The sequence below is a fragment of the Ptychodera flava genome, chromosome 18 (genome assembly GCF_041260155.1).
Source record: "Ptychodera flava strain L36383 chromosome 18, AS_Pfla_20210202, whole genome shotgun sequence".
Classification (NCBI taxonomy): domain Eukaryota; kingdom Metazoa; phylum Hemichordata; class Enteropneusta; family Ptychoderidae; genus Ptychodera; species Ptychodera flava.
In genome coordinates this window covers 11,620,268-11,637,035 of record NC_091945.1, presented here as the reverse complement: position 1 = coordinate 11,637,035, position 16,768 = coordinate 11,620,268, and the positions used below count along the sequence as shown (strand labels likewise).

The following is a 16,768-nucleotide window of genomic DNA, read 5'->3' as shown; positions in this document are numbered from 1 at the left end:
TATGCAAAGAACGAATATTCTCCATCGATCAAGTTTTGTCCTTCATGATTTGTTGGCGTGTCGTTCAGTATATTGGAAGCAATTTTCATTCATTTCACATTTGTACAGTAAGTAATGTTATTGTACAGTTTGGTTATTTTATATCTTTAATTTTGTCTCGAGCCATGCAGTTTACACAATTTTATAAATAACGATTAAATGATTTATCTTAAGCAAAGCAGCAGGATAAGCAATGTCACTTAAATGACAGATAGTAAACGTGATTCTGATCTGTTGGTTGTTACGCTGTTTCTGACCAATAAATATCTCTTACACTCTCTACGTCTCTGAGTTTCTCTCTGCCTGTCTGTGTCTGTCTGTATGTCTGTATGTGTCTATCTGTATGTCTGCCTGTCTGTCTCTAAATCTCTGTCTTTCTGTCTCTGTCAGCCTCTCTCTCTCTCTCTCTCTCTCTCTCTCTCTCTCTCTCTCTCTCTCTCTCTCTCTCTCTTTCTCTCTCTCTCTTTCTCTCTCTCTCTCTCTCTCTCTCTCTCTCTCTCTCTCTCTCTCTCTCTCTCTCTCTCTCTCTCTCTCTCTCTCTCTCTCTCTCTCTCTCTCTCTCTCTCTCTCTCTCACACACACACACTGAATATACATGTAGTTCATCAGGTCATTAAGAACACAGAGTTTAATATTTCCTCGTAATCAATTTTTGCCTTCTCCGTTAAGCTCCATGAAATTGGAGTTTTGATTTATTTTCCGTTATCTTTGTCGTGTTTGTAAAATGTAGTTTCTTGTTCTGCTTTCGAAATGTTGAAATGCTTCATGTTTAATTTCTCAACGTAGACCTTTCCAGAGTAATGCCCGGTGTTATTGCTTACAACCGGATTTTAGTCATGACTATCGATTTAGTTTAGACGAAATTAATACAGATGAAAAAATATATAATTATAATCACAAAAAAGGGGAAAACTATCGCCTCTGGGTGTGTTACGGGTGGCAAGGTAAGACATATGCTTCACTGTGTTTCATTTACAATCATTTTACTATTGGATGACGAATTATTGATAAGAAGAAATTACTTACAATAATCAGAACGGTAATACACATCAGCAATCTTTTACTTTGCACGTGTGCAGTCAAAGCAAACCATTCGAAACTGTTCAGTTATCAAACACCACACAAGCGCGAATTACTACCAGTGATGTTATCGAATTTTACAAAGTTTTAATGTAAGCCTAGACAGATCCCGTTGTTGCAAACTTTGTTTCGCATAAAGAAATTGCCGGGGTGTTGGTGGTCCTATAATGGTTTTATTACGGTCAGTATGGGCTTTTGCTTTCAGTCCTCACACGATAAAACGTTGATGGGATCGGGCTTTCTATTTTAAATGTACGATCATGGCAAAAACACACAGAAACTGCAGGTTTATTTCCCTTATAAGAAAAGAAAAGAAATATTAATGAACGGAAAAGAAATTTGGTTAAGATACCATAACCATTTTGTGTAGAATATTCTGACTGTCTTTCCTATCCTACAGTAAAACAGTTCAAGCAAGTACTTGCCATTGTTTTTAGCTGTGTTATTAAGCTTTCTGTATGTACGTTGAATTGTGGAGGTGAACTCGATAACAATAAGAAGATGTTGAGGGCGCACATCCAGAAAAGTGGAACGAGTTGGTCAGAAGTCGTCAACTGAGAGACTCCTCAAAACTTTGTGAGGGATTGTGTAAAGGCCGTAATGGTGGTCCTGCTATTGAAAACCTAACTAATAGAAACTCGAACTTACCATGAGATCTAACGGTGTTACTGTCCACCCTATTTCAGTTGACTTTTTGGTGACATCACCGTTCGCTGCTGAAATTGACTGTAGGTGGCGTTGTCGTAGCAAATCGTCAACAGGCATTGACGTAAGATACAAACAAGTACACTGGTACATAAACGTTGTGTTCTGTCTTTATACGACGCATTTTAATTTTTTGTATAGTTAATATCTAAATGCTTTAAATAATCAAAATGCAAATTTATCTAAGAATGTAATAGGGTGGATACGTGTTCAAAGTTATTAAAAAGTTCGATTAAAACCATTTAAGATGGGGAGGACCACGTAATTGCTCAAAAAGTTTTATTGTTGTGAATATTAAAGAGACAATGCTCTCCATTAGCAAACACTGATACACGAAAGTACGAAAAGTACGAAGAAGCTTTCACTACTCAAGACTGAGAGACTGTTTCCATCTTACTCATATACAATGCAAGATCCGAGGTACATGAATATTCCACATTGATTAAGGGTCATTAGCATAGAATTTTAATATTGAAACAATGCTCATTAATGTAATTTGCATATTTGAATATCATTATACCTCGCATCTTGCACTAATAGCTTACTCAAATCAAAACAGGGCAAGTTTCTTCGGGGCTTACGGTATCAAGCTTGATGCGACCATTGAACCGCCTGAAATGAATTCAGGCCAAGGAATTAAATTAGACCAATGTGTGTGTGTGTGTGTGTGTGTGTGTGTGTGTGTGTGTGTGTATTAATATATATATATATATATATATATATATATATATATATATATATATATATATATATATATATATATATACCAATTGATGCATATGCCGTCTGAAATACGACTGCATTATGAATAGTATTTACCACATAAGCTGAATCAAGTAACACAAATATAAACATGAATTTATTTGTAAGATTGCGTTTATTTAATGCCGGAACTACTGATCAAGATAATATGTTCCATAAAAGTTAAAGATATTTCTTAAATTCATACGGACGTCGCTTTTCCTTCACCGTTTAAAGCTTACTGATTGACAAGATATAAATTTGAGATTCAGAACCCTTTTGTCAATAATATGAATTTGTTTAAAAATATTGCATGTTTAAGACTTGAAATTCATCCAAAGACTACGATCATTGGTGTAGCCGTTGTATGCAATCAAATGCCAGTCACGTGCACTGGCGTGATTCGTAAAGGTCCATTGGATAAACCAAGATATTGCTATGCAAAAAATATAAAGTTTACTACCCTGTATAGAAAGTGTTGTTAAAATAGTCAGCATTTTAGATGGAAAGGTCCGCTTACACCGATGGGGGCGCCATCTCATATTCAGAAGAAACTGCTGTCACCATTTAAGCCTGCAGTACAAATTGCGATGCGGCAATTCACTTGAATTTGGAATACAAAAAGGCGATGGTTTTTGTTTTCTTCTTTGCTTTTGGTGTCTCTTTTAGTTTTACTTTAAGAGCTCATTCCTAGGTATGGTAATAAAAGTCCTTCAGTAAATATCGTTCCCCGCTTTTTTAATTCTGTCCATACCTTAACTTCTATAATTAAACTCCGTTGTAGTCGGCGGCGCACTTTTGTCGGCTTGTGAAGCGTAGAAAAATTTGGCGACGCGGCATTTTGGGCAAACAAGCAATTTGATATGTCTACTTTGTCGCTGCCCCCACCCCCCGTGTAAGGGCAAGCTGAAATGGTTCATTGCAACTATCCCTAGACGCCTGGTGGATACAACTTTCTGCAAATCGCTATTTTCCCTTCGCCAACAAAACGCTTCCATCTTCTACTCATTAAATGAACGTTGAGGCTGTGAATGGTAAATATATAATGCACTGGACACCGTATATCTTTGGTCTTAAGCCTGTTGACATAGTTATTGTGGTCGAACCGACGGTCGTGTATCAGTTTTACACCCGTCTTGTTCATACACATACCAACGTAGGCGTCCTCCCAGTTGAGAAAGGGTACACTTGCAGAGACTTCCAAGATCTTGTCAGCGACATCCTTGGATACAACGTATCCCGTCCCCTGCAGGTAATCTGGATATTGAGATTCACGATACGCGTCCTTTGATGTGTACCATTTGCTGTTCCCGTCCCTGATCACGGAGGAATTTCTGGAGATATGGCCCATGGCAACGCCAGCGCGTGGATGCCCGGTCAAATTACGGACGAGAGACTGGTAGTTGACGAAGACATCGTCATCGGTTTTCAAGATGTAGAGAGCGGACGGACAGTGCTGCCTCGCCCACTTTAGGCCCATCAGCGTCTTCAGGGTCAAGTTCAGGTAATGTTCATCGAAGTCGAAGGAGACGATGTCGTGGAACTTGCGAAATTCCTGCAAAGTTTTCCATTCTTCTGAGTGGTTGCCTTTACCCAGAAGGAACAACGACACAATCTTTTTGCCATCTACAGAGGTCACCGACTTCCACGTGTCGCGAATCACCTTCCTCTGTTCAGAATGGCTGTGCTTCGTGGTTATTATAGTGACAAGAAACTCGCGACCCCTGCACACATCTTCTGGGCTCATTACGGACGAAAAGTGTTCCAGACTTGAGTTTTGGATTGGATTAATGTTAAGATATTTCGGTCTTTTCGTCACGTTTTTTTCGTGTGATGTGTCATTTATAGCGTTGATATTGGAAACAGTTTCGTTCGGTTTTATCGACCCAGCCACTAGGAAAGATACGTTTCCAATAAATTTGTCATAGTTTTTTTCTTCGGGTATTGCGACTTCTTTCTGTGTCCAATTTGTGATATTGCCTTCTGGTGTAGAATTTGTTATTTCCTTGTCGAGAGAACCCATCAGAGCGTGGTCTCTGAAATAAGTTTGGATCCCATTTGTCGTGTCGTGACTTGTAGAGTTTTCGTCGGTCCCAGTGACGTCAAAAACGTAAACTCGAGTCTTCGCCCAGCTCCAGCTGTGTAGCCCAAAAAATACAAGGACATTTATGACATACAATAATCCGAGTGCGTAGGCAACCTTCCTTCGTAAACTTGCCATCGCATATGACACATGAGTGTCTTTGTATAGGGATCACCTGTAAACAAATAAAAAATAAGCTATGAGAACAAGTTTGTCATGTTTCAGAATATGTATGTATGTATGTATGTATGTATGTATGTATGTATGTATGTATGTATGTATGTATGTATGTATGTATGTATGTATGTATGTATGTATGTATGTATGTATGTATGTATGTATGTATGTATGTATGTATGTATGTATGTATGTATGTATGTATGTATGTATGTATGTATGCATGCATGCATGCATGCATGCATGCATGTAAGTATGTATGTATGTATGTATGTATGTATGTATGTATGTATGTATGTATGTATGTATGTATGTATGTATGTATGTATGTATGTATGTATGTATGTATGTATGTATGTGTGCGTGCGTGTGAGTGCGTGCGTGTGTGAGTGTGTGTATATATGTATGTATGCATCTATATATCTATGTGCATGTACGTGCACATATGCGTAACCGTTTAAACAATTATCATAGGAGCCGAAGTAAAATCCCTTGGCAGCTGTAACTGTAGGCATCATAGCAAAATAGAAATGGGAAGTTGAATTCACTTACTGTTCCAATTGTTCAGGTTGACATCATACACAAAAGGCACACGTTTTACAGGCTGTGCCGACAAGCTGGGTGATTTATATTTCAACAAGGCTTACCCAATGAGGAATTATATTATACCAAACATGATCGCTGGTGCAAACACATGATCAGCCAGATGGCCTGTGAAAATCGATCAGTCATAGCAGACTAAATACAGCACATTAATTTTAAAGAATAAAACCTCGATCTCTTCGATTGGATACACCCATTGATTGACTTATGACAAATTTTGAAATTAGCCCCGTTTATGTGTATTAGAACAGTCTCGCCACCACATGGACTGTGGTATTAGCATTGTAGCAACATTGCGCATTCAACAGTTTTTTTATTACTATCAGTACCATAGGTCAGCGGTCACAATATGGGAAGCCGATATGTTTAGTAGACAGCGGCGAAAAACGAAAACTCATCTTCGACTCCATTCAACTCAAACAAGTTTCATTTGTCGATTTTTTGCCACTGCGTGTTGTGTCAACGCCCTGTCTAAATACCAGCATTAAGTGAATGAGCTAAAGTTAGAAATTTTACCTAGAGCTGCTTTAAATAGGGGCTGCCTTTGTGAATTAACCAGTATACGATGATACGTAATCTGTCTTTTCATTCATTATCTGCGCACCTTTTCTTAAATACGTCACTGAAGTAATCTTTTCATAATAATACCACTTACTCCTTGTTTATCCGATAACTCCAGAAACCCACTGCTTTGCTGTATACTTATTTCACAAATTATTTCCGTGATACAAGATTTAATTGCCATGTTACAGTAAATGCTTTTCAGCAGTTCCTTTAAATATTACCAGTTTTGGCAGATTTTGGCCGTTTGCCAACAGTTCTGAAAATAGAGTATTAACTAACATTATGTATTTACCAAAGGTCATGACATCTTGAAGCAAGACTCCTAACATCGGAGTGCAATCAATGTTTGTACGAAAAGAAACGTAATGCTCAACCCTTTTTTATTGAATATACGTTGAAATATTTTTCTCAGGCATTGATAATACCATATTGTAAACTGTGCCGACTTTTTGCCACGCCAACTGTAGAAAATGGGAGATTCACGGAAAGTTCATGAAAAGTTCATACATGAAGTGACATGTTGTCCAGTGAACTTCCTTCCAGTCCCGTGTCGTCTCTTTTCTGAACGTCAAATGATTCGATAAAACTAAATTAAACGTGCAGATGGGCAAATCATTGTCATGAGTGGTGCGCGGTTATCTAACGAGCGTTTGGGTGAGTGGGTGGTTGGGGTGGCGGCGAAGGGCAAACAACCTTAGCTTCACAAGCTATGATTCAAATTATCAGGGAGAGAGACTTTTGCACAACCATATTGAAAACTGAAATACCCAGCGATAACCCTGATGACATAAATCGCTAGTTCTGACGGAAATAAGTCGCATACGTAACTGATTTGGTGGCAGACGTCATCAGAGATTTATGTGCCTGAAACACCTTATAAGTTTCAACGAGCACAAAAAATTGCAATAAAATGTCTTCCAGGGAAGAAAAAGCGCAGCACATAGCTGTATGACAAGCGGTCCTGAAGTCATTTGGAGAGAAAACTGAAAAAACATATCAGTTTTGACCCTGTGTCTTTAAAGACCCGGACGTAACCGGACCTACACTCTTATTACAGGTGCCGCCAACTAAGCTGTTCGTGCAAAAAGGTGTTCTTCGTGCGAAGTTTTTCAGCGGGCGGGCAAATTTCAAAACAAACTAATCCGGGGCGGGGAGAAAAAATCTATATTTACTGTGGGCGGGGAAGAAATTTCACTATTTTCAGTGGGCGGGGAGAAAATTTTTGACAGTGGGCACCGGAAGATACTTAGAGTGAGGAGAAAGCGGCGTGGTTGATAGAACTTGAGGGGAGATTTAGCGCCTTACTTAGAGGGGAGCAATGTTCCAAGCTATACTGCAGCTGCTCCCCACGGTTTGCGTTGATCTGGGTTGCCTAGTAGGCATCTAGTTGGCAATGGGAAATTTCAGTAGTGGGGAGAGGGCAGAGGGGAGATTGAAATGTTGTGGGGAGTGGGGAGCGGGCAGACTATAGATACTGGAGGGCAGCGGGCATCAAAATTCAGTGGAGGAGGCATATTTTTCCGTGTATGCCAGTGGGAGGGCAGTTACGAACAGCTCTACTTTCCCCTCCAAATTTTGGGTCAAGGTCAAAATACGAAAAATCGTATATCAGCCTTCAAAACATGTTTGTGATGATTTTGCGAAATTCATGAAATTTACCAGTTGGCGGCACCTGTTATTACCCAAATATACCGACCAATGTACATGATATATCTGCTTTGCAAATTGTGAAGTTTCCCGGATACAAAAGTCGCTATCACCGATATTAGGGTAATGCGTAACTTGACGTAGCTGATACGATATCACTCTCCCGGATAATCGTAAGCAAGCCGCCAGCAAATTTAACAAGCTATACGTTTTACCTTTATATCGACAATATGGGGTTCAAAGTTCAACTAGGCATATATACAGGTTTATCAAATGAGACATTGTATTTCGCTATAAAATACAAATGGTTCCGGGTGTACGTGCAATTCTTATCGCTACACAATCGACATTTTGACGCCGTTTGCCGTTTGCTTTGTTGAATTAATTTTGAGAACTATGTTATTTCACCTTGTATATTTCGGTAAACAACATACTGTAAACACGTTGTCGTATCCATGGGATGTTCAATCGCCTTGTGGTGTGAAGTTTAATTATTGCCGACCGTTCAATCGATGAGTCTGCTGAGCGTCATATCTCAAATGTATTCACACAAATCCTGGCTATTTTTCAATGTTTTTCAGTCGTTTTTCATTTTCTTTGCTTTTCTTGATATATCATATATGTATCTTTCTTTAAACTGTGGTTCCTGGCCGAATTGCGATTGCACCTACCTTCAAGTCTTCCTTGGGTCGTTGAAAAAAACCAACAGTGTGAAATGGAAAGGAACCAAATCATTGAAACAAGGAACGTTAATAGAATAAAAAATGTGAAGTACACAGTAGGTGCTCCGATCCGTGACCTCAGATTTTCAGTTCTTCATGGTTCGTTCCAATGAGGCAGCTATGACGATACGAGGTGTTACTGTGAGCGAGTGACGTGAGAGAGTCCTTCTGCTTTCTATCGACTGACTGCGCATGGTTTCGGCGGTAAAACCAGTCTGCGAGGGCCAATCCAATCTCGTCGCGAGATCGACAAACAGATAGACAGACCGACAATCAAATCTAGATTTTGAAACGGAACTGTAATAAGGTAATACTAGAATGAAGCCATATGTTCGATTTTTGGGAAATAATGACGACTATGTTGATTTAACACATCAGTGAATTGTATGTACATATTTATTGAACTAGACCAATTACGTGGTTTCGACGATAAACTTTTAACAGGTGTCATGGATCATAACTATACCCCTGGCAAGCTACTAATCACCATCAAGGCAGAAGTACGCGTCATGCAGACAGACAGCAACCTCTCAAACTGAATTTATTTGGCGGGGGGGGGGCGACGGGATTTACTTAAGATTGCGCAACCGCTAAATCATATCAACCGTCACTTTTGTAGACAATATGCTGGTAACATTCTTGACACGGATACCGGATACGGGGTGATAGCGTCGATTGCAATCAAGACACTACGATTTCAATCTATTCGTTCCGTGTAAGCTTAGACAATCCGCATACTAATGAGAAGTGTGTGCAGGAAAAACAACAACTGTAACATGACGCTGTTCAGGTAGTGAAAGTGAAAATTTTAAAGTTTCGCCCGAACTTTCCTCGGGGTCACAGTGCATATGTTGGTATTGAAGAAACGAATTACCAAAACATTTTTACCGACACTAGTACTCGAAATTCAAAATGGCCGCTATCTAAATGACAACTTTATGGGGGAATCTCTATTTACTCCAAAGCTTCAAAACTACTCCACGCAGGCAGGATATCAGCAAATAATTGCATTTGAAAATTGGAGAGTCCGAATATCCGTGCCCGAAGCGCATTATATCCTATCAATTAGCCATTTTCATGACCTCATCATGACCTCACAGCCTTGTACTTCCGTTGGTACAAATGTACCAATTTAATAAAAACTTCTACAAAAACTCCATAATTTTGGTTGTATTCTCTTAGTTATGGACTGAATTACTATTGCAACTCAATTTCTGTCAAAATTTTACATGATTCTTTTACCAAAATGTCGATTATTTGCACCACATACCAACGGAAGTACGAGGATGTAATGCATGGGTCATGTACCAGTAGTCATGTGCGAATGGCCAATTGCTTGCACTCTCTCCCGATTGCTGTATGGGTTGTGACGCGGAAGAGATGTGAAAATCATGGCTATTTTGGTCTGTGGTGAGTTTCGTACAGATGGTTTCAGTGTCATCCAAGAGATAATGTGATTATAGATTTATTTTAGATTTATCTTTCGATAGTAGAATACCGTCCAGACGATTTCTTCTCATCTATGAGTCATTTCGTAGAAACGATAAAATGAAAGACAGGCGAACTGCAAACGTATTTCGATGAACATCCGTACTGTAATTTTCACTTAAAGGTAGCAAGCACCTCGGGCACAGATATTTTGACTCTCATACTTTTGCAATTCTATTTTGGCCTGCCACTTGTTGGGGCTTATTTTGACGCTCGTGGAGTAAATTAATTTTTCACCGGCTTCGTTTTGTGAAAATCCAAAGTTTAATTTTTCCCCGTAGATTTAACCCAGGCCTGACGTGGCGTCCATTTTGAATTGCTAGGTGCATGCCGGTAACTATTTGGTAATTTGTTTCTTTTGTACAACATTTTGCACGGTGACGGTAACGGTGTTAAAACCGAGATGGCGGCCATTTTGAATTTTAGCAGTCGGTAAATATTGGGTAACTTGCTTCTCTTTTACCAACATTTGCACGGTCGAGTCCTGATTTTTATTCTTGATTTCGAAAAAGGAATGGTTCAAAGTTTCTTCAAGGAAATTTTGAGTTAAAGCTTGAATCTTTCTATTTCGTGGCGGGTACTCCCTTAAAGACAGATGTCACGCAGGGGATTTTAAAGGGGCAATGAATCAGAGAGGAAATTCTCACTCAACAGGTGTCAGATTGATTTGATAACACTCCTAGGACCTGTCGTTTCCCTGCCCTGTTTAGTTTTTATACTTGCCACCTTCCAAAGCCTGTGAGAAATTTCCCCTGTGACTTATCTGTCTCAAGTGTACTTGCAAGGGATACATTTGTACACTTGAAGTTAAACATGACCTTTCAAATGGTGACATGTAATTGATTTATCGATGTCACAACCTCATTTTTTCCCTTCGATTTAGATTCACATTTTAATGGTTATTAATAATTAAATGCCAGAGTGATCAATTTCAGTTAAAGAACTGTCCTTCGATTTGAACACCGTTTGACATACATTCAAACTGTCCGAAAGGTAAGACACATTCAATTTGGAAACATCTCGCCATGCTGATTCATGTACGCAGCATAACTACGCATATCTGCTGCTCTGCACACGTTACGGGCAGGGTGAACTCATACAAAATTTATCATTTTTCAAGTAGAGATTTTTTGGTAGTTCAGAATTCTCTTTCAAACGCCCAGCACAACACTTACGAGAGCCGACGCATATATTTCACCGTGGCTGACAGTGAAGTCCTATTGTAAACTAGACATCACTCACACGATATGTACCATGGTTAATTGGCGCACTATTATTCGGGAGGTACAATAATCTGAAAACTGTACGGAACGCTATTCAGTCACAAGATTTTCTTATGATACTGGTGTGTACTTTTTAACCTTAAAAAACAACTACAAAAAGCTAGTAAGTGTAATAGGAAAAGAGAATATAGGACGTAATTTGTGCAAAAATTAGGGAGTTGGGTTTGGTTGAGATTGTACATGTGACGTAGATCAAGGGAGAGCTTTGATCTAACTGCAATTGGTGTCCCGGAGTGTACAGGCTCATGTAAGTACCTCAGAGCACAACGATGATTATATTTGAACAGATTCTTTCCAGATCCCGACTTACCCCGGGCACACAGGAGATACTCGTGGCGGTTGCACGGAAACGGACGCACTCGAATTCGACGTCGCTTCACGATCGAGTACCCGACTTGTCAACAGGTGGCGGACATACCCGATCCCGTGACCGGGGTCGATCCATCGTTATTGTACACCTGCCTTCACTGGTCGACAGAAAATCTTTATTTACGTTATTAATTTTTAATTTGTATACGTGGTGCTATGCAAGCTTGTCGTCTGTGTGAGAATTTTGACCGTTATCTTCCAAGACTACTACGAATTCGTCGAAAAGCGATATCCAATCAGGCTCCTTAAAACATGACTTCGAATGTACTTTCCGTGATTCTATCCTTTGTGCACAATACAGTTTCTTGTTCAACTTCCCAAAATCACTGAAATGCCTAGGGTAAACCTTTTCAACACAGCTTGCACGTAAATAATGTCAAGTGTCACGGACCACACCTGAAATGTTTTTCACTGAGCTGACACTTTTAATATGTTATCTGAGTCTAAGAGGAAGAAGAAAAAAAGGACCTTTTTTGTGCTAAAATGACTATTTTATCAATATTTGAATACTGTAACAGATGCTGTCCTTTATATAGCTATTACCCGAAAGCGGCATTCGAAATTTGTTCATGGTTAGATACCGTGACGGTGGCAATATCAACAGACTACTCACAGAGTATTTCAAATATCGAAGATTTTCCGATGAACGATTTTTTCGGATTTTCAGAAAAAGTCTCATATTTTCGGCTCAGACAGCTCCTGTACTCTGAACAATATGATATCTGAGTGTCAACGAGTTCGATGGAACAATGATACAGCTACAGCCGTGGTTCTTTATTAATCGACGCCGTCTTATCTGTAATATCCCTTCGAATCAATTGCGTGTAATCACACTCTACTAATATTCCACTCTTCAGGGGAGACACGCGTCTTTCATCATACTATCGCACGATTTCGAGTACACAGATTCGAATTGAATGAAAGGAAATTAACTGTGGACAACTCGGCTACGCGTCATTGAAATACCTTGGATTTTCGACATTGCCAAAAATTGGTTGAATCACTTTCTATATTGATAATCGCGGTAATTTTAACTGAAAGCGGGACTTCACAAAGCCGCAAGAAATCCGAGAGAGAGTGTTTGGGTCGAACTATACTAAACAGTGAAAGCTCGGGGTCCTGTCAAACTATATACTAAACAAATTCAATTAAAGCACGGACACATGGTTTGGTTTCTCTGATATAAAGGAATCTCAGGTAGACTGAGACAATAGCTGCCTTTCAACGAGACAATTTTTATGATAGAATCAGGTTAAAGGTCAGAGGAAGCAGGAAAACGAAGTTTAGAAACCGTCAGTGTTATTAACAATAAGTTCGTTTGTTTGCGACTGTACGACAAGTTTGCTTCGTTCTATACACTCATGACAAGACGACATTTCAACACAGCACATGGTAAACCACAGTGTGTTTCAAACTTTCAGCTCTAATCCTACTTGCTACAAGGAAGTAAACTGTTTGAATTTTACCTTCGTCGTGTGTAGTTTAATTGTGCGAATCACTGTTAGTAGCAACGAACCACAGTTCAGATCTGCTTACGATTGTGTGTATACCTTGACACTTCAAGTGTATTTGAAAGAATAGACACCCATCCGAATTATACCCACCTTCTTTATCGGTGCGTAAGGACCATGTCAGGTGTTAACTGTGTACATGTGACGTTGCCTGTCTAAGTGGCTGGGTTCCACATCTGAAACATACTGGACAGCGGCGAACGAAACTTTGGTCAGAATCAAAAGTTGTGGACCTTGTATCGGACTCCGAGTACATGAAGACCCTCATTCCGAGTGCCCTTCGCAGGAAGGGTCCTCTGTTCCTAATGAGATTGAACCCCCTCCTAAGCAAGACAACAACAAAAGCTTGAAGACTGGACCGCTAGCTCTGTATTTCGAATTCAAATCAGATGTTGTCGTCACCCCTTCACCTGAAGCCAATTATTAACCAAAACATATTGACACTGCATAAATGGTATGCGATCACCATCGCAATCACCGACAACGCGGCCACTGACATGTCGGACCGCCATGTCATCGTACTGACACGACTTAATCTACCTGTTAAATTTGACGCCATGTCGCACTACCTATGCACATTCTGTGAATCACATTTGATGAAGATTTCTCTCTCAAACCAAGAGAAAAATAATGTTGTTAATTGTATTATCGCCTTGCCACATTGGCGGCGGACAATCTTCACCAATATTCACGAAACACGCCCTCACCGGACCAAACTGTCACTTTTTGTGATTGTATTACACGAATGCTGGTGTTTTTGGGTCGCCCTCAATAAAAGTGAACGAGATTTTTATACCCCGACTTTCCTCATTTATTCTAAAATGCAAATGACGATTCGCGAAAATGTGTACACCTTCATTGATGTCACGCAACCAATATGTCGGGTATAGTACTGGTAATTCAGCGTGTTTCAGCCGAACACCAAGATACCACACCTCGTGTCTGGATTGTAAAGCAGTATACGCCTCTACAGTGAAAGACTAAAAGTTTGCCTCAAACTTTCCTTAATGAAACTTATATTCTCTTACCAAATCAGGCATAAAAATCAGGGGTCACCGTGCAAAGCCGGTGTACCAGACAAGCACATTACCTGACATTTACCGGTATTTGAAATTCAACTTTGGCAGCCATCCCTATGTTTACTCTATGGGGAAAATAAAAATTTTCGATTTTCAAAAACAAAACCGAGATAGTGAAGGTCTCTCATACTCCAAAAACTTCAAAATGAGCCCCCACAAGTGGCAGACCAAAAAATATTATATAAAATGAGTCCGAAGGTGCTTCACAATGTATTATTTTTCACATAACATCATTATTCTAGAATGACACATTGCGCTTTTAGTAGTGTTTATAAAAGTTGTTTCAACAGCCATTTTCATTTAATGGTCCTTGCCCTCTGTATGACCCCATTTGTTTGGCACCATTTCCGCTGAATCAACCGAAAGAAATATGTTTAAACAAGAAAAGCTGGGGAGGCTATTATTTGCAAAGAGTAAATTGAAAAGCCCTCTGGAATCACGTAGAAAATATGCTCTCCTCAGGCGCCTCCGCAAAAAATGAAAAGACAAGTATACTTCAATAAAAGTGAAACAATACGAGGATTTCAGGGACTGGACATAAATTACAGGGGGGGGGTGGGCCGGTGTTTTTCGAAAAACCGCTGCGTAAAAAATAGTGACCCTTCAAAAGTTCATGCACAAAAATTAGTGACCCTCCCCCTTATCCGTGCATGAAAATAAGTGACCCTCCCCTGTTACTCAATACCCCCCCAAAAAAACCCGCAATGTGTTAAAGACCCCCTTCTGACTTGCTATACTTTTTAAGTCGCCCTCCCGAAAGGAAGGCAAAATGTGGCCGATATAACGCGTTGTCCAAAAAATATCAAATCATATGTGTGTGATAATTCATGTAAATGTACTTTGCTTGAAGTGGCAGGTAAAAAGTGCATGCCTGTACAAAAAATGTATTTTTAGATTTTATCGATAATGTTGATTCACTATACATGTAGTCGACTATAAGAAAACTACGAACGTGTATTTTCCAGTATAAAACTAGCTATATCTGTTCATATACAGATGTTTAATAACTGATATAGATATACTTGATTAGCATGGGTTGTTTACAAGTGCACATGTGAACAAGATATTTGATTTTGGAATTTCTGTCAAAATGTTGATCCACTATACATGGGAGTCTATGACAAAACTATACATGGGAGTCTATGACAACACTGTCAAAAAATTTCAGAATTAAAATTTGCACTATTTGTGCATATATGGACCCTGAATAATTGACATAATTGTGCTTGATTAGAAGAGGGTGGTAAAATGTGCATCTGTGTACAATAACTTTGTTTTTGGAATTTCGCATAAAATGTTGATCCACTATACATGGGAGTCTATGACAAAACTGTAAAAAAAAATTTTCAGAATTAAAAATATGCACTATTTGTGTATATATGACCCTGAATAATTGACATAATTGTGCTTGATTAGAAGAGGGTGGTAACACGTGCATCTGTGTACAATAACTTTGTTTTTGGAATTTCGCATGAAATGTGGATCCATTATACATTGTAGTCTATGAAGAAACTATGAATAATTTTTTTTAAATACAAAACTTGGCAAATCTGTGTATTTATGTATGCTTGATTATTGATATTTATGTTCTTGATTAGACTAGAGTGGTTACAAGTCCATGTGTGTGCAAGAAATTTGATTTTGGAATTTCACCGAAATGTTGATTCACTATACATGGCAGTCTATGGTGAAACCCTATGAATAATTTTTTTCCAATACAAAAATAGGTAAATCTGTGCATTTATGTACACTCAATTATTGGTACTAATGTTCATGATTAGACTAGAGTGGTTTCAAGTCAATGGTTGTGCAAGAAATTTGATTTTGGCATATCACTTAAATGTCGATTCACTATACATGGCAGTCTATGATGAAACTATGAATAATTTTTTTCCAATACAAAAATAGGAAAATCTGTGCATTTATGTACACTTGATTATTGGTATTAATGTTCATGATTAGACTAGAGTAGTTTCAGTCAATGGGTGTGCAAGAAATTTGATTTTGGAATTTCACTGAAATGTCCATTCACTATACATGGCAGTCTATGATGAAACTATGAATAATTTTTTCCAATACAAAACTTGGTAAACCTGTGCATTTATGTACACCTAATTATTAGTATTAATATTCATGATTAGACTAGAGTGGTTTCAAGTCCATGGTTGTGCAAGAAATTTGATTTTGGAATTTCACCAAAATGTTGATTCACTATACATTGTAGGCTATGAGGAAACTACAAATAACTCATAGGTTATCTGATCCTAAATTGTTATTCAAAAGTTGTTCGACCTGAAGCTTCCAGTTGTTATTGATGACACTATGCACTATTCTGAACAGTTTGTATTCTGTCAATGTCCTCAAAAAATAAAAAATGTACATACAGCGACATGAACGTTTGACACCGACCTATACCCAATGTATTGTCAATGGGAGAATGATGTCAAATAAGTAATCTCCCAAATTGTTATTGAAAGAGTCATTATAGGGGACAGTTATGCACAATAGTGTTGAATAAGTAGAAATCATGACAACTTAAATCAATGTGGCTGCTTGGATCATCAATACATTGTTTATTATACCTGAAATTTGCGCCCGAAGGGCGCGCCGAAAATGGTAATGGCAGAAAATGAAAGTGCCAGGAGGTATTTTTTCTTTTTTCAGTATTCCATAACGT

General features: G+C 38.8%; 1 long non-coding RNA gene across 1 annotated transcript; it reads right to left on the bottom strand.

The window, feature by feature from the left end:
* Window positions 1–2,682: 2,682 nt before the first annotated feature.
* On the bottom strand, window positions 2,683–13,470 carry LOC139116844 (uncharacterized). The gene is made up of 2 exons (XR_011548400.1): window positions 13,106–13,470; window positions 2,683–4,823 (listed from the first exon to the last, which is right to left on the bottom strand). It is a non-coding gene; the product is annotated as an uncharacterized lncRNA (long non-coding RNA).
* Between the last annotated feature and the right edge of the window lie 3,298 nt (window positions 13,471–16,768).